Source organism: Schistocerca piceifrons, chromosome 9 (genome assembly GCF_021461385.2).
Source record: "Schistocerca piceifrons isolate TAMUIC-IGC-003096 chromosome 9, iqSchPice1.1, whole genome shotgun sequence".
NCBI classification, from domain to species: domain Eukaryota; kingdom Metazoa; phylum Arthropoda; class Insecta; order Orthoptera; family Acrididae; genus Schistocerca; species Schistocerca piceifrons.
Window position 1 is genome coordinate 14,666,707 of NC_060146.1, and position 27,094 is coordinate 14,693,800.

Consider the following 27,094-nt stretch of genomic DNA (forward strand, 5'->3'; position numbering starts at 1 on the left):
AAATACAAATGGGACAATGCTGACTTAAGTACAAGTAGACTGACTCTTCCTACTGTCTATTCTTTGAAACATTCCTGTGACGCTAGTTATAGATTCCGATGCTTCATTTCAGGTTTACGGTATCCCTTGGACCTTCTTATTGACGATGAAGCACAGAAAGTGCATCGGAATCAAATACAAAAGGCACAATGTCGACGTAGGTACATGTAGACTGACTCTTCCTACTGTCTATGTTTTAAAACAGTCCTGTGACCTTTGTTATAATTTCCGATGCTTCATTTCAGGTTTAATTTCCCTTGGACCTTCTTATTCACGATGAAACACAGAAAGTGCATCGGAATTAAATAGAAAAGGCACAATGCCGACATAAGTACAAGAAGACTGACACTTTCTACTGTCTATGATTTAACCATTCCTGTGACACTAGTTATAGATTCCGATGCGTTATTTCAGGTTTACAGTATCCCTTGGATCTTCGTATGGACGATGAAACACAGATAGTGCATGGGAGTTAAAAACAAAAGGCACAATGCCAAATTAAGTACAAGAAGACTGACTCTTCCTACTGTCTATGTTTTGAAAAATTCCAATGGCACTAGTTATAGATTCCGATGCCTCACTTCAGGTTTACTGTTTGCCTCTGACCTTCTTTTTGACGATGAAACACATAAATTGGATCGGAACTAAACACAAAAGGCACAATGCCAACTTAATTACAAGAAGACTGACTCTTCTTATTATCTATGATTTGAACCATTCCTGTGACGCTAGTTACAGATTCCGATGCTTCACTTCAGGTTTACTGTATCCCTTGGACGTTCTTATTGACGATGAAACACAGATATTGCATCGGAAGTAAATAGAAAAGGCACAATGCCGACTTAAGTACCAGAAGACTGGCTCTTCTTACTGACAATGTTTTGAACCATTCCTGCGACGCTAGTTACTGATTCCGATGCTTCACTTCAGGTTTACTGTATCCCTTGGATCTTCTCATTGACGATGAAACACAGATATAGCATCGGAATTATATGCTAAAGGCTCAATGCCGACTTATGTACAAGAAGACTGACTCTTCTTACTGACTATGTTTTGAACCATTCCTGTGACACTAGATAGAGATTCCGATGCTTCACTTTAGGTTTACTGTATCCCTCTGACCTTCTTATTGACAATGAAACAGAGTAATTGCACCGGAACTAAATTGAAAAGGACACAATGCCGACTTAAGTACAAGAAGACTGACTCTTCTTACTATCTATGTTTTGAACCATTCCTGTGACACTAGTTATAGATTCCGATGCTTCACTTCAGGTTTACTGAATCCCTTGGACCTTCTTATTGACGATGAAACACAGAAATTGCATCGGAATTAAATACAAAAGGCACATTGCCGACTTAAGTACAAGAAGACTGACTCTTCTTACTGACTGATTTTGAACCATTCCTGTGACACTAGTTATAGATTCCGATGCTTCACTTCAGGTTTACTGTATCCCTCTGACCCTCTTATTGACGATGAAACACAAAAAATGCATCGGAATTAAATACAAAAAGCACAATGCCGAATTAAGTACAAGAAGACTGACTCTTCTTTTTGTCTATGTTTTGAACCATTCCTGTGACACTAGTTTGGATTCCAATGCTTCACTTCAGGTCTGCTGTATTCCTTGGACCTTCTTATTGACGATGAAACACAGAAATTGCATCGGAATTAAATAGAAAAGGCACAATGCCGAGTTAAGTACAGGAGGACTGACTCTTCTTACTGTCTATGATTTGAACCATTCCTGTGACGCTAGTTAGAGATTCCGATGCTTCACTTCAGGTTTACTGTATCCCTCTGACCTTCCTATTGACGATGAAACACAGAAATTGCATCGGAATTAAATAGAAAAGGCACAATGCCGACTTTAGTACCAGAAGACTGACTCTTCTTACTGACAATGTTTTGAACCCTTCCTGCGACGCTAGTTACAGTTTCCGATGCTTCACTTCAGGGTTCCTGTATCCCTTGGACCTTCTTATTGACGAGGAAACACAGAAATTGCATCGGAATTAAATACTAAAGGCACAATGCGGACTTATGTACAAGAAGACTGTCTCTTCTTACTGACTATGTTTTGAACCATTCCTGTTACACTAGTTAGAGATTCCGATGCTTCACTTCAGCTTTACTGTATCCCTCTGACCTTCTTATTGACGCTGAGACACAGTAATTGCATCGGAATTAAATTGAAAAGGGCATAATGCCGACTTAAGTACAAGAAATCTGACTCTTCTTACTGTCTATATTTTGAACCATTCCTGTGACACTAGTTATAGATTCCGATGCTTCACTTCAGGTTTACTGTATCCCTTGGACCTTCTTATTGACGAGGAAACACAGAAATTGCATCGGAATTAAATACCAAAGGCACAATGCCGACTTAAGTACAAGAAGACTGACTCCTCTTACTGACTATGTTTTGAACCATTCCTGTGACACTAGTTGCAGATTCCGATGCTTCACTTCAGGTTTACTATCTCCATCTGACCTTCTTATTGACGATAAAACACAGAAATTGCGTCGGAATTAAATACAAAAGTCACAATACTGACTTAAGTACATGTAGACGGACTCTTCCTACTGTCTATGTTTTAAAACATTCCTGTGATGCTAGTTATAGATTCCGATGCTTCTCTTCAGGATTACTGTATCCCTCTGACCTTCTTATTGACGATGAAACACAGAAATTGCATCGGAACTAAATGCAAAAGGCTCAATGCCGACTTTAGTACAAGAAGACTGACTCTTCGTTTTGTCTATGCTTTGAACCATTCCTGTGACACTAGTTATAGATTCCGATGCTTCACTTGAGGTTTACTGACTCTCTTGGACCTTATTATTGGCGATGAAACACATAAATTGCATCGGAATTATGTACAAAAGGCACAATGTCGTCTTAAGTACAAGAAGACTGACTCTTACTACTGTCTATGTTTTGAACCATTCCTGTGACACTAGTAATAGATTTCGATGCTACACTTCAGGTTTACTGTATCCCTCTGACCTTCTTATTGACGATAAAACACAGAAATTGCATCGGAATTAATTACAAAAGGCACAATGCCGACTTAAGTACAAGAAGACTGACTCTTCGTTTTGTCTATGCTTTGAACCATTCCTGTGACACTAGTTATAGATTCCTATGCTTCACTTCAGGTTTACTGTATCCCTTGGACCTTCTTATTGACGATGAAACACAGAAATTGCATCGGAATTAAATAGAAAAGGCACAATGCTGACTTAAGTTCAAGAAGACTGTCTCTTCCTACCGTCTATGTTTTGAACCATTCCTGTGACACTAGTTTTAGATTCCGATGCTCACTTCAGGATTACTGTATCCCTCTGACCTTCTTATTGACGATGAAACACAGAAATTGCATCGGAATTCAATACAAACGGCACAATGCCGACGTAAGTACAAGAAGACTGACTCTTCCATTTTGTCTATGTTTTGAACCATTCCTGTGACACTAGTTATAGTTTCCGATGCTTCACTTCAGGTTTCCTGTATCCCTTGGACCTTCTTATTGACGATGAATCACAGAAATTGCATCGGAATTAAATACAAAAGGCACAATGCCGACTTAAGTACAAGAAGACTGACTCATCTTACTGTCTAGGTTTTGAACCATTCCTGTGACACTAGTTATAGGTTCCGATGCTACACTTAAGGTTTTCTGTATCCCTCTGACCTTCTTATAGGCGATGAAATACAGAAATTGCATCGGAATTAAATACAAAACGCACAATGCTGACTTAAGTACAAGAAGACTGACTCTTCTTACTGACTGTTTTGAACCATTCCTGTGAATCTAGTTATAGATTCCGATGCTTCACTTCAGGTTTACTGTATCCCTCTGACCTTCTTATTGAGGATGAAACATAGAAATTGCATCGGAATTAAATACAAAAGGCACAATGCCGACTTAAGCACATGTAGACTGACTCTTCCTACTGTCTATGTTTTGAAACATTCCTGTGACGCTAGTTATAGATTCCGATGCATCATTTCAGGTTTACTGTATACCTTGGACCTTCTTATTGACGATGAAGTACAGAAAGTGCATCGGAATTAAATAGAAAAGGCACAATGCTGACTTAAGTACAAGAAGACTGACTCTTCCTACTGTCTATGTTTTGAACCATTCCTGTGACACTAGTTATAGATTGCGATGCTTCACTTCAGGATTACTGTATCCCTCTGACCTTCTTATTGACGATGAAACTCAGAAATTGTATCGGAATAAAATACAAAAGGCACAATGCCGACTTAAGTACAAGAAGACTGACTCTTCGTTTTGTCTATGTTTTGAACCATTCCTGTGACACTAGTTATAGATCCCTATGCTTCACTTCAGGTTTACTGTATCCCTTGGACCTTCTTATTGACGATGAAACACAGAAATTGCATCGGAATTAAATAGAAAAGGCACAATGCTGACTTAAGCACAAGAAGACTGACTCTTCGTACTGTCTATGTTTTGAACCATTCCTGTGACACTAGTTTTAGATTCCGATGCTTCACTTCAGGATTACTGTATCCCTCTGACCTTCTTATTGACGATGAAACACAGAAATTGCATCGGACTTAAATACAAACGGCACAATGCCGACGTAAGTACAAGAAGACTGACTCTTCTTTTTGTCTATGTTTTGAACCATTCCTGTGACACTAGTTATAGTTTCCGATGCTTCACTTCAGGTTTACTGTATCCCTTGGACCTTCTTATTGACGATGAAACACAGAAATTGCTTCGGAATTAAATACAAAAGGCACAATGCCGACTTAAGTACAAGAAGACTGACAGTTCTTACTGTCTATGATTTGAACCATTCCTGTGACACTAGCTATAGATTCCGATGCTTCACTTCAGGTTTACTGAATTCCTTGGACCTTCTTAATGACGATTAAACACAGAAATTGCATCGGAATTAATTAGAAAAGCCACAATGCCGCCTTAAGTACAAGAAGACTGACTCATCTTACTATCTATGCTTTGAATCATTCCTGTGACGCTAGTTACAAGTTCCGTTGCTTCACTCCAGGTTTACTCTATCCCTCTGACCTTCTTATTGACGATGAAACACAGAGATTGCATCGGAATTAAATAGAAAATGCACAATGCCGACTTAAGTACAAGAAGACTGACTCCTCTTACTGTCTATGTTTTGAACCATTCCCTTGACACTAGTTAGAGATTCCGATGCTTCACTTCAGGTTTACTGTATACCTCTGACCTTCTTATTGACGATGAAACACAGTAATTGCATCGGAATTAAATTGAAAAGGGCATAATGCCAACTTATGTACAAGAAGTCTGACTCTTCTTACTGTCTATGTTTTGAACCATTCCTGTGACACTAGTTATAGATTCCGATGCTTCACTTCAGGTTTACTGTATTCCTTGGACCTTCTTATGACGATGAAACACAGAAATTGCATCGGAATTAAATACAAAATGCACAATGCCGACGTAAGTACAAGAAGACTGTTCCTCTTCTTACTGTCTATTTTTGAACCATACCTGTGACACTAGTTATAGATTCCGATGCTTCACTTCAGGTTTACTGTACCCCTTGGACCATCTTATTGACGATGAATCACAGAAATTGCTTCGGAACTAAATACAAAAGGCACAATGCCGCCTTAAGTACAAGAAGACTGACTCTTCTTACTGACTATGCTTTGAACCCATCCTGTGACACTAGTTACAGATCCCGATGCTTCACTTCAGGTTTACTGTATCCCTCTGACCTTCTTATTGACGATCAAGCATAGAAATTGCATCGGAATTAAATACAAAAGGCACAATGCCGACTTAAGTACAAGAAGACTGACTCTCCCTACTGTCTATGTTTGAACCATTCCTGTGACACTAGTTATAGATTCCTATGCTTCACTTCAGGATCACTGTATCCCTCTGACCTTCTTATTGACGATGAAACACAGAAATTGCATCGGAAATAAATACTAAAGGCACAATGCTGACTTAAGTACAAGAAGACTGACCTTTCTTACTGTCTATGCTTTGAACCATTCCTGTGACACTAGTTATAGATTCCGATGCTTCACTTCAGGTTTACTGAATTCCTTGGACCTTCTTATTGACGATTAAACACAGAAATTGCATCGGAATTAAATAGAAAAGGCACAATGCTGACTTAAGTACAATAAGACTGACTCTTCCTACTGTCTATGTTATGAACCATTCCTGTGACACTAGTTTTAGATTCCGATGCTTCACTTCAGGATTACTGTATCCCTCTGACCTTCTTATTGACGATGAAACACAGAAACTGCATCGGAATAAAATACAAAAGGCACAATGGCGACTTAAGTACAAGAAGACTGACTCTTCGTTTTGTCTATGTTTTGAACCATTCCTGTGACACTAGTTATAGATCCCTATGCTTCACTTCAGGTTTACTGTATCCCTTGGACCTTCTTATTGACGATGAAACACAGAAATTGCATCGGAATTAAATAGAAAAGGCACAATGCTGACTTAAGTACAATAAGACTGACTCTTCCTACTGTCTATGTTTTGAACCATTCCTGTGACACTAGTTTTAGATTCCGATGCTTCACTTCAGGATTACTGTATCCCTCTGACCTTCTTATTGACGATGAAACACAGAAATTGCATCGGACTTAAATACAAACGGCACAATGCCGACGTAAGTACAAGAAGACTGACTCTTCTTTTTGTCTATGTTTTGAACAATTCCTGTGACACTAGTTATAGTTTCCGATGCTTCACTTCAGGTTTACTGTATCCCTTGGACCTTCTTATTGACGATGAAACACAGAAATTGCATCGGAATTAAATACAAAAGGCACAATGCCGACTTAAGTACAAGAAGACTGACAGTTCTTACTGTCTATGATTTGAACCAATCCTGTGACACTAGTTATAGATTCCGATGCTTCACTTCAGGTTTACTGAATTCCTTGGACCTTCTTATTGACGATTAAACACAGAAATTGCATCGGAATTAATTAGAAAAGGCACAATGCCGCCTTAAGTACTAGAAGACTGACTCATCTTACTGTCTATGTTTTGAATCATTCCTGTGACGCTAGTTACAAATTCCGATGCTTCACTCCAGGTTTACTCTATCCCTCTGACCTTCGTATTGACGATGAAACACAGAGATTGCATCGGAATTAAATAGAAAATGCACAATGCCGGCTTAAGTACAAGAAGACTGACTCCTCTTACTGTCTATGTTTTGAACCATTCCCTTGACACTAGTTAGAGATTCCGATGCTTCACTTCAGGTTTACTGTATACCTCTGACCTTCTTATTGACGATGAAACACAGTAATTGCATCGGAATTAAATTGAAAAGGGCATAATGCCAACTTATGTACAAGACGTCTGACTCTTCTTACTGTCTATGTTTTGAACCATTCCTGTGACACTAGTTATAGATTCCGATGCTTCACTTCAGGTTTACTGTATTCCTTGGACCTTCTTATGACGATGAAACACAGAAATTGCATCGGAATTAAATACAAAAGGCACAATGCCGACTTAAGTACAAGAAGACTGACTCTTCTTACTGACTATGCTTTGAACCATTCCTGTGACACTAGTTACAGATTCCGATGCTTCACTTCAGGTATACTGTATCCCTCTGACCATCTTATTGACGATGAAACACAGAAAATGCATCGGAAGAAAATACAAAAGGGACAATGCTGACTTAAGTACATGTAGACTGACTCTTCCTACTGTCTATTCTTTGAAACATTCCTGTGACGCTAGTTATAGATTCCGATGCTTCATTTCAGGTTTACGGTATCCCTTGGACCTTCTTATTGACGATGAAACACAGAAAGTGCATTGGAATTAAATAGAAAAGGCACAATGCCGACATAAGTACAAGAAGACTGACACTTTCTACTGTCTATGATTTAACCATTCCTGTGACACTAGTTATAGATTCCGATGCATTATTTCAGGTTTACAGTATCCCTTGGATCTTCGTATGGACGATGAAACACAGATACTGCATGGGAGTTAAAAACAAAAGGCACAATGCCAAATTAAGTACAAGAAGACTGACTCTTCCTACTGTCTACGTTTTGAACCATTCCAATGGCACTAGTTATAGATTCCGATGCCTCACTTCAGGTTTACTGTTTGCCTCTGACCTTCTTTCTGACGATGAAACACAGAAATTGGATCGGGACTAAACACAAAAGGCACAATGCCAACTTAATTACAAGAAGACTGACTCTTCTTATTATCTATGATTTGAACCATTCCTGTGACGCTAGTTACAGATTCCGATGCTTCACTTCAGGTTTACTGTATCCCTTGGACGTTCTTATTGACGATGAAACACAGATATTGCATCGGAAGTAAATAGAAAAGGCACAATGCCGACTTAAGTACCAGAAGACTGGCTCTTCTTACTGACAATGTTTTGAACCATTCCTGCGACGCTAGTTACTGATTCCGATGCTTCACTTCAGGTTTACTGTATCCCTTGGATCTTCTTATTGACGATGAAACACAGATATAGCATCGGAAATAAATGCTAAAGGCTCAATGCCGACTTATGTACAAGAAGACTGACTCTTCTTACTGACTATGTTTTGAACCATTCCTGTGACACTAGATAGAGATTCCGATGCTTCACTTCAGGTTTACTGTATCCCTCTGACCTTCTTATTGACAATGAAACAGAGTAATTGCACCGGAACTAAATTGAAAAGGACACAATGCCGACATAAGTACAAGAAGACTGACTCTTCTTACTATCTATGTTTTGAACCATTCCTGTGACACTAGTTATAGATTCCGATGCTTCACTTCAGGTTTACTGTATCCCTCTGACCTTCCTATTGACGATAAAACACAGAAATTGCATCGGAATTAAATACAAAAGGCACAATGCCGACTTAAGTACAAGAAGACTGACTCTTCTTACTGTCTAGGTTTTGAACCATTCCTGAGACACTAGTTATAGATTCCGATGCTTCACTTCAGGTTTACTGAATCCCTTGGAACTTCTTATTGGCGATGAAACACAGTAATTGCATCGGAATTATATACAAAAGGCACAATGCCGACTTAAGAACATGAAGACTGACTCTTCCTACTGTCTATGTTTTGAACCATTCCTGTGACACTAGTTATAGGTTCCGATGCTACGCTTCAGGTTTTCTGTATCCCTCTGACCTTCTTATAGACGATGAAATACAGAAATTGCATCGGAATTAAATACAAAGGGCACAATGCCGACTTAAGTACAAGAAGACTGACTCTTCTTTCTGACTGTTTTGAACCATTCCTGTGACACTAGTTATAGATTCCGATGCTTCACTTCAGGTTTACTGTATCCCTCTGACCTTCTTATTGACGATGAAACACAGAAATTGCATCGGAATAAAATACAAAAGGCACAATGCCGATTTAAGTACAAGAAGACTGACTCTTCGTTTTGTCTATGCTTTGAACCATTCCTGTGACACTAGTTATAGATCCCTATGCTTCACTTGAGGTTTACTGTATCCCTTGGACCTTCTTATTGACGATGAAACAAAGAAATTGCATAGGATTTAAATAGAAAAGGCACAATGCTGACTTAAGTACAAGAAGACTGACTCTTCCTACTGTCTATGTTTTGAACCATTCCTGTGACACTAGTTTTAGATTCCGATGCTTCACTTCAGGATTACTGTATTCCTCTGACCTTCTTATTGACGATGTAACACAGAAATTGCATCGGAATTAAATACAAACGGCACAATGCCGACGTAAGTACAAGAAGACTGACTCTTCTTTTTGTCTATGTTTTGAACCATTCCTGTGACACTAGTTATAGTTTCCGATGCTTCACTTCAGGTTTACTGTATCCCTTGTACCTTCTTATTGACGATGAAACACAGAAATTGCATCGGAATTAAATACAAAAGGCACAATGCCGACTTAAGTACAAGAAGACTGACAGTTCTTACTGTCTATGATTTGAACCATTCCTGTGACACTAGTTATAGATTCCGATGCTTCACTTCAGGTTTACTGAATTCCTTGGACCTTCTTATTGACGATTAAACACAGAAATTGCATCGGAATTAATTAGAAAAGGCACAATGCCGCCTTAAGTACAAGAAGACTGACTCATCTTACTGTCTATGCTTTGAATCATTCCTGTGACGCTAGTTACAAATTCCGATGCTTCACTCCAGGTTTACTCTATCCCTCTGACCTTCTTATTGACGATGAAACACAGAGATTGCATCGGAATTAAATAGAAAATGCACAATGCCGACTTAAGTACAAGAAGACTGACTCCTCTTACTGTCTATGTTTTGAACCATTCCCTTGACACTAGTTAGAAATTCCGATGCTTCACTTCAGGTTTATTGTATACCTCTGACCTTCTTATTGACGATGAAACACAGTAATTCCATCGGAATTAAATTGAAAAGGGCATAATGCCAACTTATGTACAAGAAGTCTGACTCTTCTTACTGTCTATGTTTTGAACCATTCCGGTGACACTAGTTACAGATTCCGATGCTTCACTTCAGGTTTACTGAATCCCTTGGAACTTCTTATTGGCGATGAAACACAGAAATTGCATCGGAATTATATACAAAAGGCACAATGCCGACTTAAGCACATGTAGACTGACTTTTCCTACTGTCTATGCTTTGAAACATTCCTGTGACGCTAGTTATAGATTCCGATGCTTCATTTCAGGTTAACTGTATACCTTGGACCTTCTTATTGACGATGAAGCACAGAGAGTGCATCAGAATTAAATAGAAAAGGCACAATGCTGACTTAAGTACAAGAAGACTGACTCTTCCTACTGTCTATGCTTTGAACCATTCCTGTGACACTAGTTATAGATTCCGATGCTTCACTTGACTATTACTGTATCCCTCTGACCTTCTTATTGACGATGAAACACAGAAATTGCATCGGAATAAAATACAAAAGGCACAATGCCGACTTAAGTACAAGAAGACTGACTCTTCGTTTTGTCTATGTTTTGAACCATTCCTGTGACACTAGTTATAGATCCCTATCCTTCACTTCAGGTTTACTGTATCCCTTGGACCTTCTTATTGACGATGAAACACAGAAATTGCATCGGAATTAAATAGAAAAGGCACAATGCTGACTTAAGTACAATAAGACTGACTCTTCCTACTGTCTATGTTTTGAACCATTCCTGTGACACTAGTTTTAGATTCCGATGCTTCACTTCAGGATTACTGTATCCCTCTGACCTTCTTATTGACGATGAAACACAGAAATTGCATCGGACTTAAATACAAACGGCACAATGCCGACTTAAGTACAAGAAGACTGACTCTTCTTTTTGTCTATGTTTTGAACAATTCCTGTGACACTAGTTATAGCTTCCGATGCTTCACTTCAGGTTTACTGTATCCCTTGGACCTTCTTATTGACGATGAAACACAGAAATTGTATCGGAATTAAATACAAAAGGCACAATGCCGACTTAAGTACAAGAAGACTGGCAGTTCTTACTGTCTATGATTTGAACCAATCCTGTGACACTAGTTATAGATTCCGATGCTTCACTTCAGGTTTACTGAATTCCTTGGACCTTCTTATTGACGATTAAACACAGAAATTGCATCGGAATTAATTAGAAAAGGCACAATGCCGCCTTAAGTCCAAGAAGACTGACTCATCTTACTGTCTATGCTTTGAATCATTCCTGTGACGCTAGTTACAAATTCCGATGCTTCACTCCAGGTTTACTCTATCCCTCTGACCTTCTTATTGACGATGAAACACAGAGATTGCATCGGAATTAAATAGAAAATGCACAATGCCGACTTAAGTACAAGAAGACAGACTCCTCTTACTGTCTATGTTTTGAACCATTCCCTTGACACTAGTTAGAGATTCCGATGCTCCACTTCAGGTTTAGTGTATACCTCTGACCTTCTTATTGACGATGAAACACAGTAATTGCATCGGAATTAAATTGAAAAGGGCATAATGCCAACTTATGTACAAGAAGTCTGACTCTTCTTACTGTCTATGTTTTGAACCATTCCTGTGACACTAGTTATAGATTCCGATGCTTCACTTCAGGTTTACTGTGTTCCTTGGACCTTCTTATGACGATGAAACACAGAAATTGCATCGGAATTAAATACAAAAGGCACAATGACGACTTAAGTACAAGAAGACTGACTCTTCTTACTGACTATGCTTTGAACCATTCCTGTGACACTAGTTACAGATTCCGATGCTTCACTTCAGGTATACTGTATCCCTCTGACCATCGTATTGACGATGAAACACAGAAAATGCATCGGAATAAAATACAAAAGGGACAATGCTGACTTAAGTACAAGTAGACTGACTCTTCCTACTGTCTATTCTTTGAAACATTCCTGTGACGCTAGTTATAGATTCCGATGCTTCATTTCAGGTTTACGGTATCCCTTGGACCTTCTTATTGACGATGAAGCACAGAAAGTGCATCGGAATTAAATACAAAAGGCACAATGTCGACGTAGGTACATGTAGACTGACTCTTCCTACTGTCTATGTTTTAAAACAGTCCTGTGACCTTTGTTATAATTTCCGATGCTTCATTTCAGGTTTAATTTCCCTTGGACCTTCTTATTCACGATGAAACACAGAAAGTGCATCGGAATTAAATAGAAAAGGCACAATGCCGACATAAGTACAAGAAGACTGACACTTTCTACTGTCTATGATTTAACCATTCCTGTGACACTAGTTATAGATTCCGATGCGTTATTTCAGGTTTACAGTATCCCTTGGATCTTCGTATGGACGATGAAACACAGATAGTGCATGGGAGTTAAAAACAAAAGGCACAATGCCAAATTAAGTACAAGAAGACTGACTCTTCCTACTGTCTATGTTTTGAAAAATTCCAATGGCACTAGTTATAGATTCCGATGCCTCACTTCAGGTTTACTGTTTGCCTCTGACCTTCTTTTTGACGATGAAACACATAAATTGGATCGGAACTAAACACAAAAGGCACAATGCCAACTTAATTACAAGAAGACTGACTCTTCTTATTATCTATGATTTGAACCATTCCTGTGACGCTAGTTACAGATTCCGATGCTTCACTTCAGGTTTACTGTATCCCTTGGACGTTCTTATTGACGATGAAACACAGATATTGCATCGGAAGTAAATAGAAAAGGCACAATGCCGACATAAGTACCAGAAGACTGGCTCTTCTTACTGACAATGTTTTGAACCATTCCTGCGACGCTAGTTACTGATTCCGATGCTTCACTTCAGGTTTACTGTATCCCTTGGATCTTCTTATTGAAGATGAAACACAGATATAGCATCGGAATTATATGCTAAAGGCTCAATGCCGACTTATGTACAAGAAGACTGACTCTTCTTACTGACTATGTTTTGAACCATTCCTGTGACACTAGATAGAGATTCCGATGCTTCACTTCAGGTTTACTGTATCCCTCTGACCTTCTTATTGACAATGAAACAGAGTAATTGCACCGGAACTAAATTGAAAAGGACACAATGCCGACTTAAGTACAAGAAGACTGACTCTTCTTACTATCTATGTTTTGAACCATTCCTGTGACACTAGTTATAGATTCCGATGCTTCACTTCAGGTTTACTGAATCCCTTGGACCTTCTTATTGACGATGAAACACAGAAATTGCATCGGAATTAAATACAAAAGGCACATTGCCGACTTAAGTACAAGAAGACTGACTCTTCTTACTGACTGATTTTGAACCATTCCTGTGACACTAGTTATAGATTCCGATGCTTCACTTCAGGTTTACTGTATCCCTCTGACCTTCTTATTGACGATGAAACACAAAAAATGCATCGGAATTAAATACAAAAGGCACAATGCCGAATTAAGTACAAGAAGACTGACTCTTCTTTTTGTCTATGTTTTGAACCATTCCTGTGACACTAGTTTGGATTCCAATGCTTCACTTCAGGTTTACTGTATCCCTCTGACCTTCCTATTGACGATGAAACACAGAAATTGCATCGGAATTAAATAGAAAAGGCACAATGCCGACTTTAGTACCAGAAGACTGACTCTTCTTACTGACAATGTTTTGAACCCTTCCTGCGACGCTAGTTACAGTTTCCGATGCTTCACTTCAGGGTTCCTGTATCCCTTGGACCTTCTTATTGACGAGGAAACACAGAAATTGCATCGGAATTAAATACTAAAGGCACAATGCGGACTTATGTACAAGAAGACTGTCTCTTCTTACTGACTATGTTTTGAACCATTCCTGTTACACTAGTTAGAGATTCCGATGCTTCACTTCAGCTTTACTGTATCCCTCTGACCTTCTTATTGACGCTGAGACACAGTAATTGCATCGGAATTAAATTGAAAAGGGCATAATGCCGACTTAAGTACAAGAAATCTGACTCTTCTTACTGTCTATATTTTGAACCATTCCTGTGACACTAGTTATAGATTCCGATGCTTCACTTCAGGTTTACTGTATCCCTTGGACCTTCTTATTGACGAGGAAACACAGAAATTGCATCGGAATTAAATACCAAAGGCACAATGCCGACTTAAGTACAAGAAGACTGACTCCTCTTACTGACTATGTTTTGAACCATTCCTGTGACACTAGTTACAGATTCCGATGCTTCACTTCAGGTTTACTATCTCCATCTGACCTTCTTATTGACGATAAAACACAGAAATTGCGTCGGAATTAAATACGAAAGTCACAATACTGACTTAAGTACATGTAGACGGACTCTTCCTACTGTCTATGTTTTAAAACATTCCTGTGATGCTAGTTATAGATTCCGATGCTTCTCTTCAGGATTACTGTATCCCTCTGACCTTCTTATTGACGATGAAACACAGAAATTGCATCGGAACTAAATGCAAAAGGCTCAATGCCGACTTTAGTACAAGAAGACTGACTCTTCTTACTGGCTAGGCTTTGAACCATTCCTGTGACACTAGTTATAGATTCCGATGCTTCACTTCAGGTTTACTGAATCTCTTGGACCTTATTATTGGCGATGAAACACATAAATTGCATCGGAATTATGTACAAAAGGCACAATGTCGTCTTAAGTACAAGAAGACTGACTCTTACTACTGTCTATGTTTTGAACCATTCCTGTGACACTAGTAATAGATTTCGATGCTACACTTCAGGTTTACTGTATCCCTCTGACCTTCTTATTGACGATAAAACACAGAAATTGCATCGGAATTAAATACAAAAGGCACAATGCCGACTTAAGTACAAGATGACAGACTCTTCTTACTGACTGTTTCGAACCATTCCTGTGACACTAGTTATAGATTCTGTTGCTTCACTTCACGTTTACTGTATCCCTCTGACCTTCTTATTGACGATGAAACACAGATATTGCATCGGAATAAAATACAAAAGGCACAATGCCGACTTAAGTACAAGAAGACTGACTCTTCGTTTTGTCTATGCTTTGAACCATTCCTGTGACACTAGTTATAGATTCCTATGCTTCACTTCAGGTTTACTGTATCCCTTGGACCTTCTTATTGACGATGAAACACAGAAATTGCATCGGAATTAAATAGAAAAGGCACAATGCTGACTTAAGTACAAGAAGACTGTCTCTTCCTACCGTCTATGTTTTGAACCATTCCTGTGACACTAGTTTTAGATTCCGATGCTTCACTTCAGGATTACTGTATCCCTCTGACCTTCTTATTGACGATGAAACACAGAAATTGCATCGGAATTCAATACAAACGGCACAATGCCGACGTAAGTACAAGAAGACTGACTCTTCCATTTTGTCTATGTTTTGAACCATTCCTGTGACACTAGTTATAGTTTCCGATGCTTCACTTCAGGTTTCCTGTATCCCTTGGACCTTCTTATTGACGATGAATCACAGAAATTGCATCGGAATTAAATACAAAAGGCACAATGCCGACTTAAGTACAAGAAGACTGACTCATCTTACTGTCTAGGTTTTGAACCATTCCTGTGACACTAGTTATAGGTTCCGATGCTACACTTAAGGTTTTCTGTATCCCTCTGACCTTCTTATAGGCGATGAAATACAGAAATTGCATCGGAATTAAATACAAAACGCACAATGCCGACTTAAGTACAAGAAGACTGACTCTTCTTACTGACTGTTTTGAACCATTCCTGTGAATCTAGTTATAGATTCCGATGCTTCACTTCAGGTTTACTGTATCCCTCTGACCTTCCTATTGACGATGAAACACAGAAATTGCATCGGAATTAAATAGAAAAGGCACAATGCCGACTTTAGTACCAGAAGACTGACTCTTCTTACTGACAATGTTTTGAACCCTTCCTGCGACGCTAGTTACAGTTTCCGATGCTTCACTTCAGGGTTCCTGTATCCCTTGGACCTTCTTATTGACGAGGAAACACAGAAATTGCATCGGAATTAAATACTAAAGGCACAATGCGGACTTATGTACAAGAAGACTGTCTCTTCTTACTGACTATGTTTTGAACCATTCCTGTTACACTAGTTAGAGATTCCGATGCTTCACTTCAGCTTTACTGTATCCCTCTGACCTTCTTATTGACGCTGAGACACAGTAATTGCATCGGAATTAAATTGAAAAGGGCATAATGCCGACTTAAGTACAAGAAATCTGACTCTTCTTACTGTCTATATTTTGAACCATTCCTGTGACACTAGTTATAGATTCCGATGCTTCACTTTAGGTTTACTGTATCCCTTGGACCTTCTTATTGACGAGGAAACACAGAAATTGCATCGGAATTAAATACCAAAGGCACAATGCCGACTTAAGTACAAGAAGACTGACTCCTCTTACTGACTATGTTTTGAACCATTCCTGTGACACTAGTTACAGATTCCGATGCTTCACTTCAGGTTTACTATCTCCATCTGACCTTCTTATTGACGATAAAACACAGAAATTGCGTCGGAATTAAATACGAAAGTCACAATACTGACTTAAGTACATGTAGACGGACTCTTCCTACTGTCTATGTTTTAAAACATTCCTGTGATGCTAGTTATAGATTCCGATGCTTCTCTTCAGGATTACTGTATCCCTCTGACCTTCTTATTGACGATGAAACACAGAAATTGCATCGGAACTAAATGCAAAAGGCTCAATGCCGACTTTAGTACAAGAAGACTGACTCTTCTTACTGGCTAGGCTTTGAACCATTCCTGTGACACTAGTTATAGATTCCGATGCTTCACTTCAGGTTTACTGAATCTCTTGGACCTTATTATTGGCGATGAAACACATAAATTGCATCGGAATTATGTACAAAAGGCACAATGTCGTCTTAAGTACAAGAAGACTGACTCTTACTACTGTCTATGTTTTGAACCATTCCTGTGACACTAGTAATAGATTTCGATGCTACACTTCAGGTTTACTGTATCCCTCTGACCTTCTTATTGACGATAAAACACAGAAATTGCATCGGAATTAAATACAAAAGGCACAATGCCGACTTAAGTACAAGATGACAGACTCTTCTTACTGACTGTTTCGAACCATTCCTGTGACACTAGTTATAGATTCTGTTGCTTCACTTCACGTTTACTGTATCCCTCTGACCTTCTTATTGACGATGAAACACAGATATTGCATCGGAATAAAATACAAAAGGCACAATGCCGACTTAAGTACAAGAAGACTGACTCTTCGTTTTGTCTATGCTTTGAACCATTCCTGTGACACTAGTTATAGATTCCTATGCTTCACTTCACGTTTACTGTATCCCTTGGACCTTCTTATTGACGATGAAACACAGAAATTGCATCGGAATTAAATAGAAAAGGCACAATGCTGACTTAAGTACAAGAAGACTGTCTCTTCCTACCGTCTATGTTTTGAACCATTCCTGTGACACTAGTTTTAGATTCCGATGCTTCACTTCAGGATTACTGTATCCCTCTGACCTTCTTATTGACGATGAAACACAGAAATTGCATCGGAATTCAATACAAACGGCACAATGCCGACGTAAGTACAAGAAGACTGACTCTTCCATTTTGTCTATGTTTTGAACCATTCCTGTGACACTAGTTATAGTTTCCGATGCTTCACTTCAGGTTTCCTGTATCCCTTGGACCTTCTTATTGACGATGAATCACAGAAATTGCATCGGAATTAAATACAAAAGGCACAATGCCGACTTAAGTACAAGAAGACTGACTCATCTTACTGTCTAGGTTTTGAACCATTCCTGTGACACTAGTTATAGGTTCCGATGCTACACTTAAGGTTTTCTGTATCCCTCTGACCTTCTTATAGGCGATGAAATACAGAAATTGCATCGGAATTAAATACAAAACGCACAATGCCGACTTAAGTACAAGAAGACTGACTCTTCTTACTGACTGTTTTGAACCATTCCTGTGAATCTAGTTATAGATTCCGATGCTTCACTTCAGGTTTACTGTATCCCTCTGACCTTCTTATTGAGGATGAAACATAGAAATTGCATCGGAATTAAATACAAAAGGCACAATGCCGACTTAAGCACATGTAGACTGACTCTTCCTACTGTCTATGTTTTGAAACATTCCTGTGACGCTAGTTATAGATTCCGATGCATCATTTCAGGTTTACTGTATACCTTGGACCTTCTTATTGACGATGAAGTACAGAAAGTGCATCGGAATTAAATAGAAAAGGCACAATGCTGACTTAAGTACAAGAAGACTGACTCTTCCTACTGTCTATGTTTTGAACCATTCCTGTGACACTAGTTATAGATTGCAATGCTTCACTTCAGGATTACTGTATCCCTCTGACCTTCTTATTGACGATGAAACTCAGAAATTGCATCGGAATAAAATACAAAAGGCACAATGCCGACTTAAGTACAAGAAGACTGACTCTTCGTTTTGTCTATGTTTTGAACCATTCCTGTGACACTAGTTATAGATCCCTATGCTTCACTTCAGGTTTACTGTATCCCTTGGACCTTCTTATTGACGATGAAACACAGAAATTGCATCGGAATTAAATAGAAAAGGCACAATGCTGACTTAAGCACAAGAAGACTGACTCTTCCTACTGTCTATGTTTTGAACCATTCCTGTGACACTAGTTTTAGATTCCGATGCTTCACTTCAGGATTACTGTATCCCTCTGGCCTTCATATTGACGATGAAACACAGAAATTGCATCGGACTTAAATACAAACGGCACAATGCCGACGTAAGTACAAGAAGACTGACTCTTCTTTTTGTCTATGTTTTGAACCATTCCTGTGACACTAGTTATAGTTTCCGATGCTTCACTTCAGGTTTACTGTATCCCTTGGACCTTCTTATTGACGATGAAACACAGAAATTGCTTCGGAATTAAATACAAAAGGCACAATGCCGACTTAAGTACAAGAAGACTGACAGTTCTTACTGTCTATGATTTGAACCATTCCTGTGACACTAGCTATAGATTCCGATGCTTCACTTCAGGTTTACTGAATTCCTTGGACCTTCTTAATGACGATTAAACACAGAAATTGCATCGGAATTAATTAGAAAAGCCACAATGCCGCCTTAAGTACAAGGAGACTGACTCATCTTACTATCTATGCTTTGAATCATTCCTGTGACGCTAGTTACAAATTCCGTTGCTTCACTCCAGGTTTACTCTATCCCTCTGACCTTCTTATTGACGATGAAACACAGAGATTGCATCGGAATTAAATAGAAAATGCACAATGCCGACTTAAGTACAAGAAGACTGACTCCTCTTACTGTCTATGTTTTGAACCATTCCCTTGACACTAGTTAGAGATTCCGATGCTTCACTTCAGGTTTACTGTATACCTCTGACCTTCTTATTGACGATGAAACACAGTAATTGCATCGGAATTAGATTGAAAAGGGCATAATGCCAACTTATGTACAAGAAGTCTGACTCTTCTTACTGTCTATGTTTTGAACCATTCCTGTGACACTAGTTATAGATTCCGATGCTTCACTTCAGGTTTACTGTATTCCTTGGACCTTCTTATGACGATGAAACACAGAAATTGCATCGGAATTAAATACAAAATGCACAATGCCGACGTAAGTGCAAGAAGACTGTTCCTCTTCTTACTGTCTATTTTTTAACCATACCTGTGACACTAGTTATAGATTCCGATGCTTCACTTCAGGTTTACTGTACCCCTTGGACCTTCTTATTGACGATGAATCACAGAAATTGCTTCGGAACTAAATACAAAAGGCACAATGCCGCCTTAAGTACAAGAAGACTGACTCTTCTTACTGACTATGCTTTGAACCCATCCTGTGACACTAGTTACAGATCCCGATGCTTCACTTCAGGTTTACTGTATCCCTCTGACCTTCTTATTGACGATCAAACATAGAAATTGCATCGGAATTAAATACAAAAGGTACAATGCCGACTTAAGTACAAGAAGACTGACTCTCCCTACTGTCTATGTTTGAACCATTCCTGTGACACTAGTTATAGATTCCTATGCTTCACTTCAGGATCACTGTATCCCTCTGACCTTCTTATTGACGATGAAACACAGAAATTGCTTCGGAAATAAATACTAAAGGCACAATGCTGACTTAAGTACAAGAAGACTGACCTTTCTTACTGTCTATGCTTTGAACCATTCCTGTGACACTAGTTATAGATTCCGATGCTTCACTTCAGGTTTACTGAATTCCTTGGACCTTCTTATTGACGATTAAACACAGAAATTGCATCGGAATTAAATAGAAATGCACAATGCTGACTTAAGTACAATAAGACTGACTCTTCCTACTGTCTATGTTATGAACCATTCCTGTGACACTAGTTTTAGATTCCGATGCTTCACTTCAGGATTACTGTATCCCTCTGACCTTCTTATTGACGATGAAACACAGAAATTGCATCGGAATAAAATACAAAAGGCACAATGGCGACTTAAGTACAAGAAGACTGACTCTTCGTTTTGTCTATGTTTTGAACCATTCCTGTGACACTAGTTATAGATCCCTATGCTTCACTTCAGGTTTACTGTATCCCTTGGACCTTCTTATTGACGATGAAACACAGAAATTGCATCGGAATTAAATAGAAAAGGCACAATGCTGACTTAAGTACAATAAGACTGACTCTTCCTACTGTCTATGTTTTGAACCATTCCTGTGACACTAGTTTTAGATTCCGATGCTTCACTTCAGGATTACTGTATCCCTCTGACCTTCTTATTGACGATGAAACACAGAAATTGCATCGGACTTAAATACAAACGGCACAATGCCGACGTAAGTACAAGAAGACTGACTCTTCTTTTTGTCTATGTTTTGAACAATTCCTGTGACACTAGTTATAGTTTCCGATGCTTCACTTCAGGTTTACTGTATCCCTTGGACCTTCTTATTGACGATGAAACACAGAAATTGCATCGGAATTAAATACAAAAGGCACAATGCCGACTTAAGTACAAGAAGACTGACAGTTCTTACTGTCTATGATTTGAACCAATCCTGTGACACTAGTTATAGATTCCGATGCTTCACTTCAGGTTTACTGAATTCCTTGGACCTTCTTATTGACGATTAAACACAGAAATTGCATCGGAATTAATTAGAAAAGGCACAATGCCGCCTTAAGTACTAGAAGACTGACTCATCTTACTGTCTATGTTTTGAATCATTCCTGTGACGCTAGTTACAAATTCCGATGCTTCACTCCAGGTTTACTCTATCCCTCTGACCTTCGTATTGACGATGAAACACAGAGATTGCATCGGAATTAAATAGAAAAAGCACAATGCCGGCTTAAGTACAAGAAGACTGACTCCTCTTACTGTCTATGTTTTGAACCATTCCCTTGACACTAGTTAGAGATTCCGATGCTTCACTTCAGGTTTACTGTATACCTCTGACCTTCTTATTGACGATGAAACACAGTAATTGCATCGGAATTAAATTGAAAAGGGCATAATGCCAACTTATGTACAAGACGTCTGACTCTTCTTACTGTCTATGTTTTGAACCATTCCTGTGACACTAGTTATAGATTCCGATGCTTCACTTCAGGTTTACTGTATTCCTTGGACCTTCTTATGACGATGAAACACAGAAATTGCATCGGAATTAAATACAAAAGGCACAATGCCGACTTAAGTACAAGAAGACTGACTCTTCTTACTGACTATGCTTTGAACCATTCCTGTGACACTAGTTACAGATTCCGATGCTTCACTTCAGGTATACTGTATCCCTCTGACCATCTTATTGACGATGAAACACAGAAAATGCATCGGAAGAAAATACAAAAGGGACAATGCTGACTTAAGTACATGTAGACTGACTCTTCCTACTGTCTATTATTTGAAACATTCCTGTGACGCTAGTTATAGATTCCGATGCTTCATTTCAGGTTTACGGTATCCCTTGGACCTTCTTATTGACGATGAAACACAGAAAGTGCATCGGAATTAAATACAAAAGGCACAATGTCGACGTAGGTACATGTAGACTGACTCTTCCTACTGTCTATGTTTTAAAACAGTCCTGTGACCTTTGTTATAATTTCCGATGCTTCATTTCAGGTTTACTGTCCCTTGGACCTTCTTATTCACGATGAAACACAGAAAGTGCATTGGAATTAAATAGAAAAGGCACAATGTCGACATAAGTACAAGAAGACTGACACTTTCTACTGTCTATGATTTAACCATTCCTGTGACACTAGTTATAGATTCCGATGCATTATTTCAGGTTTACAGTATCCCTTGGATCTTCGTATGGACGATGAAACACAGATAGTGCATGGGAGTTAAAAACAAAAGGCACAATGCCAAATTAAGTACAAGAAGACTGACTCTTCCTACTGTCTACGTTTTGAACCATTCCAATGGCACTAGTTATAGATTCCGATGCCTCACTTCAGGTTTACTGTTTGCCTCTGACCTTCTTTCTGACGATGAAACACAGAAATTGGATCGGAACTAAACACAAAAGGCACAATGCCAACTTAATTACAAGAAGACTGACTCTTCTTATTATCTATGATTTGAACCATTCCTGTGACGCTAGTTACAGATTCCGATGCTTCACTTCAGGTTTACTGTATCCCTTGGACGTTCTTATTGACGATGAAACACAGATATTGCATCGGAAGTAAATAGAAAAGGCACAATGCCGACTTAAGTACCAGAAGACTGGCTCTTCTTACTGACAATGTTTTGAACCATTCCTGCGACGCTAGTTACTGATTCCGATGCTTCACTTCAGGTTTACTGTATCCCTTGGATCTTCTTATTGACGATGAAACACAGATATAGCATCGGAAATAAATGCTAAAGGCTCAATGCCGACTTATGTACAAGAAGACTGACTCTTCTTACTGACTATGTTTTGAACCATTCCTGTGACACTAGATAGAGATTCCGATGCTTCACTTCAGGTTTACTGTATCCCTCTGACCTTCTTATTGACGATGAAACACAGAAATTGCATCGGAATAAAATACAAAAGGCACAATGGCGACTTAAGTACAAGAAGACTGACTCTTCGTTTTGTCTATGTTTTGAACCATTCCTGTGACACTAGTTATAGATCCCTATGCTTCACTTCAGGTTTACTGTATCCCTTGGACCTTCTTATTGACGATGAAACACAGAAATTGCATCGGAATTAAATAGAAAAGGCACAATGCTGACTTAAGTACAATAAGACTGACTCTTCCTACTGTCTATGTTTTGAACCATTCCTGTGACACTAGTTTTAGATTCCGATGCTTCACTTCAGGATTACTGTATCCCTCTGACCTTCTTATTGACGATGAAACACAGAAATTGCATCGGACTTAAATACAAACGGCACAATGCCGACGTAAGTACAAGAAGACTGACTCTTCTTTTTGTCTATGTTTTGAACAATTCCTGTGACACTAGTTATAGTTTCCGATGCTTCACTTCAGGTTTACTGTATCCCTTGGACCTTCTTATTGACGATGAAACACAGAAATTGCATCGGAATTAAATACAAAAGGCACAATGCCGACTTAAGTACAAGAAGACTGACAGTTCTTACTGTCTATGATTTGAACCAATCCTGTGACACTAGTTATAGATTCCGATGCTTCACTTCAGGTTTACTGAATTCCTTGGACCTTCTTATTGACGATTAAACACAGAAATTGCATCGGAATTAATTAGAAAAGGCACAATGCCGCCTTAAGTACTAGAAGACTGACTCATCTTACTGTCTATGTTTTGAATCATTCCTGTGACGCTAGTTACAAATTCCGATACTTCACTCCAGGTTTACTCTATCCCTCTGACCTTCGTATTGACGATGAAACACAGAGATTGCATCGGAATTAAATAGAAAAAGCACAATGCCGGCTTAAGTACAAGAAGACTGACTCCTCTTACTGTCTATGTTTTGAACCATTCCCTTGACACTAGTTAGAGATTCCGATGCTTCACTTCAGGTTTACTGTATACCTCTGACCTTCTTATTGACGATGAAACACAGTAATTGCATCGGAATTAAATTGAAAAGGGCATAATGCCAACTTATGTACAAGACGTCTGACTCTTCTTACTGTCTATGTTTTGAACCATTCCTGTGACACTAGTTATAGATTCCGATGCTTCACTTCAGGTTTACTGTATTCCTTGGACCTTCTTATGACGATGAAACACAGAAATTGCATCGGAATTAAATACAAAAGGCACAATGCCGACTTAAGTACAAGAAGACTGACTCTTCTTACTGACTATGCTTTGAACCATTCCTGTGACACTAGTTACAGATTCCGATGCTTCACTTCAGGTATACTGTATCCCTCTGACCATCTTATTGACGATGAAACACAGAAAATGCATCGGAAGAAAATACAAAAGGGACAATGCTGACTTAAGTACATGTAGACTGACTCTTCCTACTGTCTATTATTTGAAACATTCCTGTGACGCTAGTTATAGATTCCGATGCTTCATTTCAGGTTTACGGTATCCCTTGGACCTTCTTATTGACGATGAAACACAGAAAGTGCATCGGAATTAAATACAAAAGGCACAATGTCGACGTAGGTACATGTAGACTGACTCTTCCTACTGTCTATGTTTTAAAACAGTCCTGTGACCTTTGTTATAATTTCCGATGCTTCATTTCAGGTTTACTGTCCCTTGGACCTTCTTATTCACGATGAAACACAGAAAGTGCATTGGAATTAAATAGAAAAGGCACAATGCCGACATAAGTACAAGAAGACTGACACTTTCTACTGTCTATGATTTAACCATTCCTGTGACACTAGTTATAGATTCCGATGCATTATTTCAGGTTTACAGTATCCCTTGGATCTTCGTATGGACGATGAAACACAGATAGTGCATGGGAGTTAAAAACAAAAGGCACAATGCCAAATTAAGTACAAGAAGACTGACTCTTCCTACTGTCTACGTTTTGAACCATTCCAATGGCACTAGTTATAGATTCCGATGCCTCACTTCAGGTTTACTGTTTGCCTTTGACCTTCTTTCTGACGATGAAACACAGAAATTGGATCGGAACTAAACACAAAAGGCACAATGCCAACTTAATTACAAGAAGACTGACTCTTCTTATTATCTATGATTTGAACCATTCCTGTGACGCTAGTTACAGATTCCGATGCTTCACTTCAGGTTTACTGTATCCCTTGGACGTTCTTATTGACGATGAAACACAGATATTGCATCGGAAGTAAATAGAAAAGGCACAATGCCGACTTAAGTACCAGAAGACTGGCTCTTCTTACTGACAATGTTTTGAACCATTCCTGCGACGCTAGTTACTGATTCCGATGCTTCACTTCAGGTTTACTGTATCCCTTGGATCTTCTTATTGACGATGAAACACAGATATAGCATCGGAAATAAATGCTAAAGGCTCAATGCCGACTTATGTACAAGAAGACTGACTCTTCTTACTGACTATGTTTTGAACCATTCCTGTGACACTAGATAGAGATTCCGATGCTTCACTTCAGGTTTACTGTATCCCTCTGACCTTCTTATTGACAATGAAACAGAGTAATTGCACCGGAACTAAATTGAAAAGGACACAATGCCGACATAAGTACAAGAAGACTGACTCTTCTTACTATCTATGTTTTGAACCATTCCTGTGACACTAGTTATAGATTCCGATGCTTCACTTCAGGTTTACTGTATCCCTCTGACCTTCCTATTGACGATAAAACACAGAAATTGCATCGGAATTAAATACAAAAGGCACAATGCCGAATTAAGTACAAGAAGACTGACTCTTCTTTTTGTCTATGTTTTGAACCATTCCTGTGACACTAGTTTGATTTCCAATGCTTCACTTCAGGTCTGCTGTATTCCTTGGACCTTCTTATTGATGATGAAACACAGAAATTGCATCGGAATTAAATAGAAAAGGCACAATGCCGACTTAAGTACAGGAGGACTGACTCTTCTTACTGTCTATGATTTGAACCATTCCTGTGACGCTAGTTACAGATTCCGATGCTTCACTTCAGGTTTACTGCATCCCTCTGACCTTCCTATTGACGATGAAACACAGAAATTGCACCGGAATTAAATAGAAAAGGCACAATGCCGACTTTAGTACCAGAAGACTGACTCTTCTTACTGACAATGTTTTGAACCCTTCCTGCGACGCTAGTTACAGTTTCCGATGCTTCACTTCAGGGTTCCTGTATCCCTTGGACCTTCTTATTGACGAGGAAACACAGAAATTGCATCGGAATTAAATACCAAAGGCACAATGCGGACTTATGTACAAGAAGACTGTCTCTTCTTACTGACTATGTTTTGAACCATTCCTGTTACACTAGTTAGAGATTCCGATGCTTCACTTCAGCTTTACTGTATCCCTCTGACCTTCTTATTGACGATGAGACACAGTAATTGCATCGGAATTAAATTGAAAAGGGCATAATGCCGACTTAAGTACAAGAAATCTGACTCTTCTTACTGTCTATATTTTGAACCATTCCTGTGACACTAGTTATAGATTCCGATGCTTCACTTC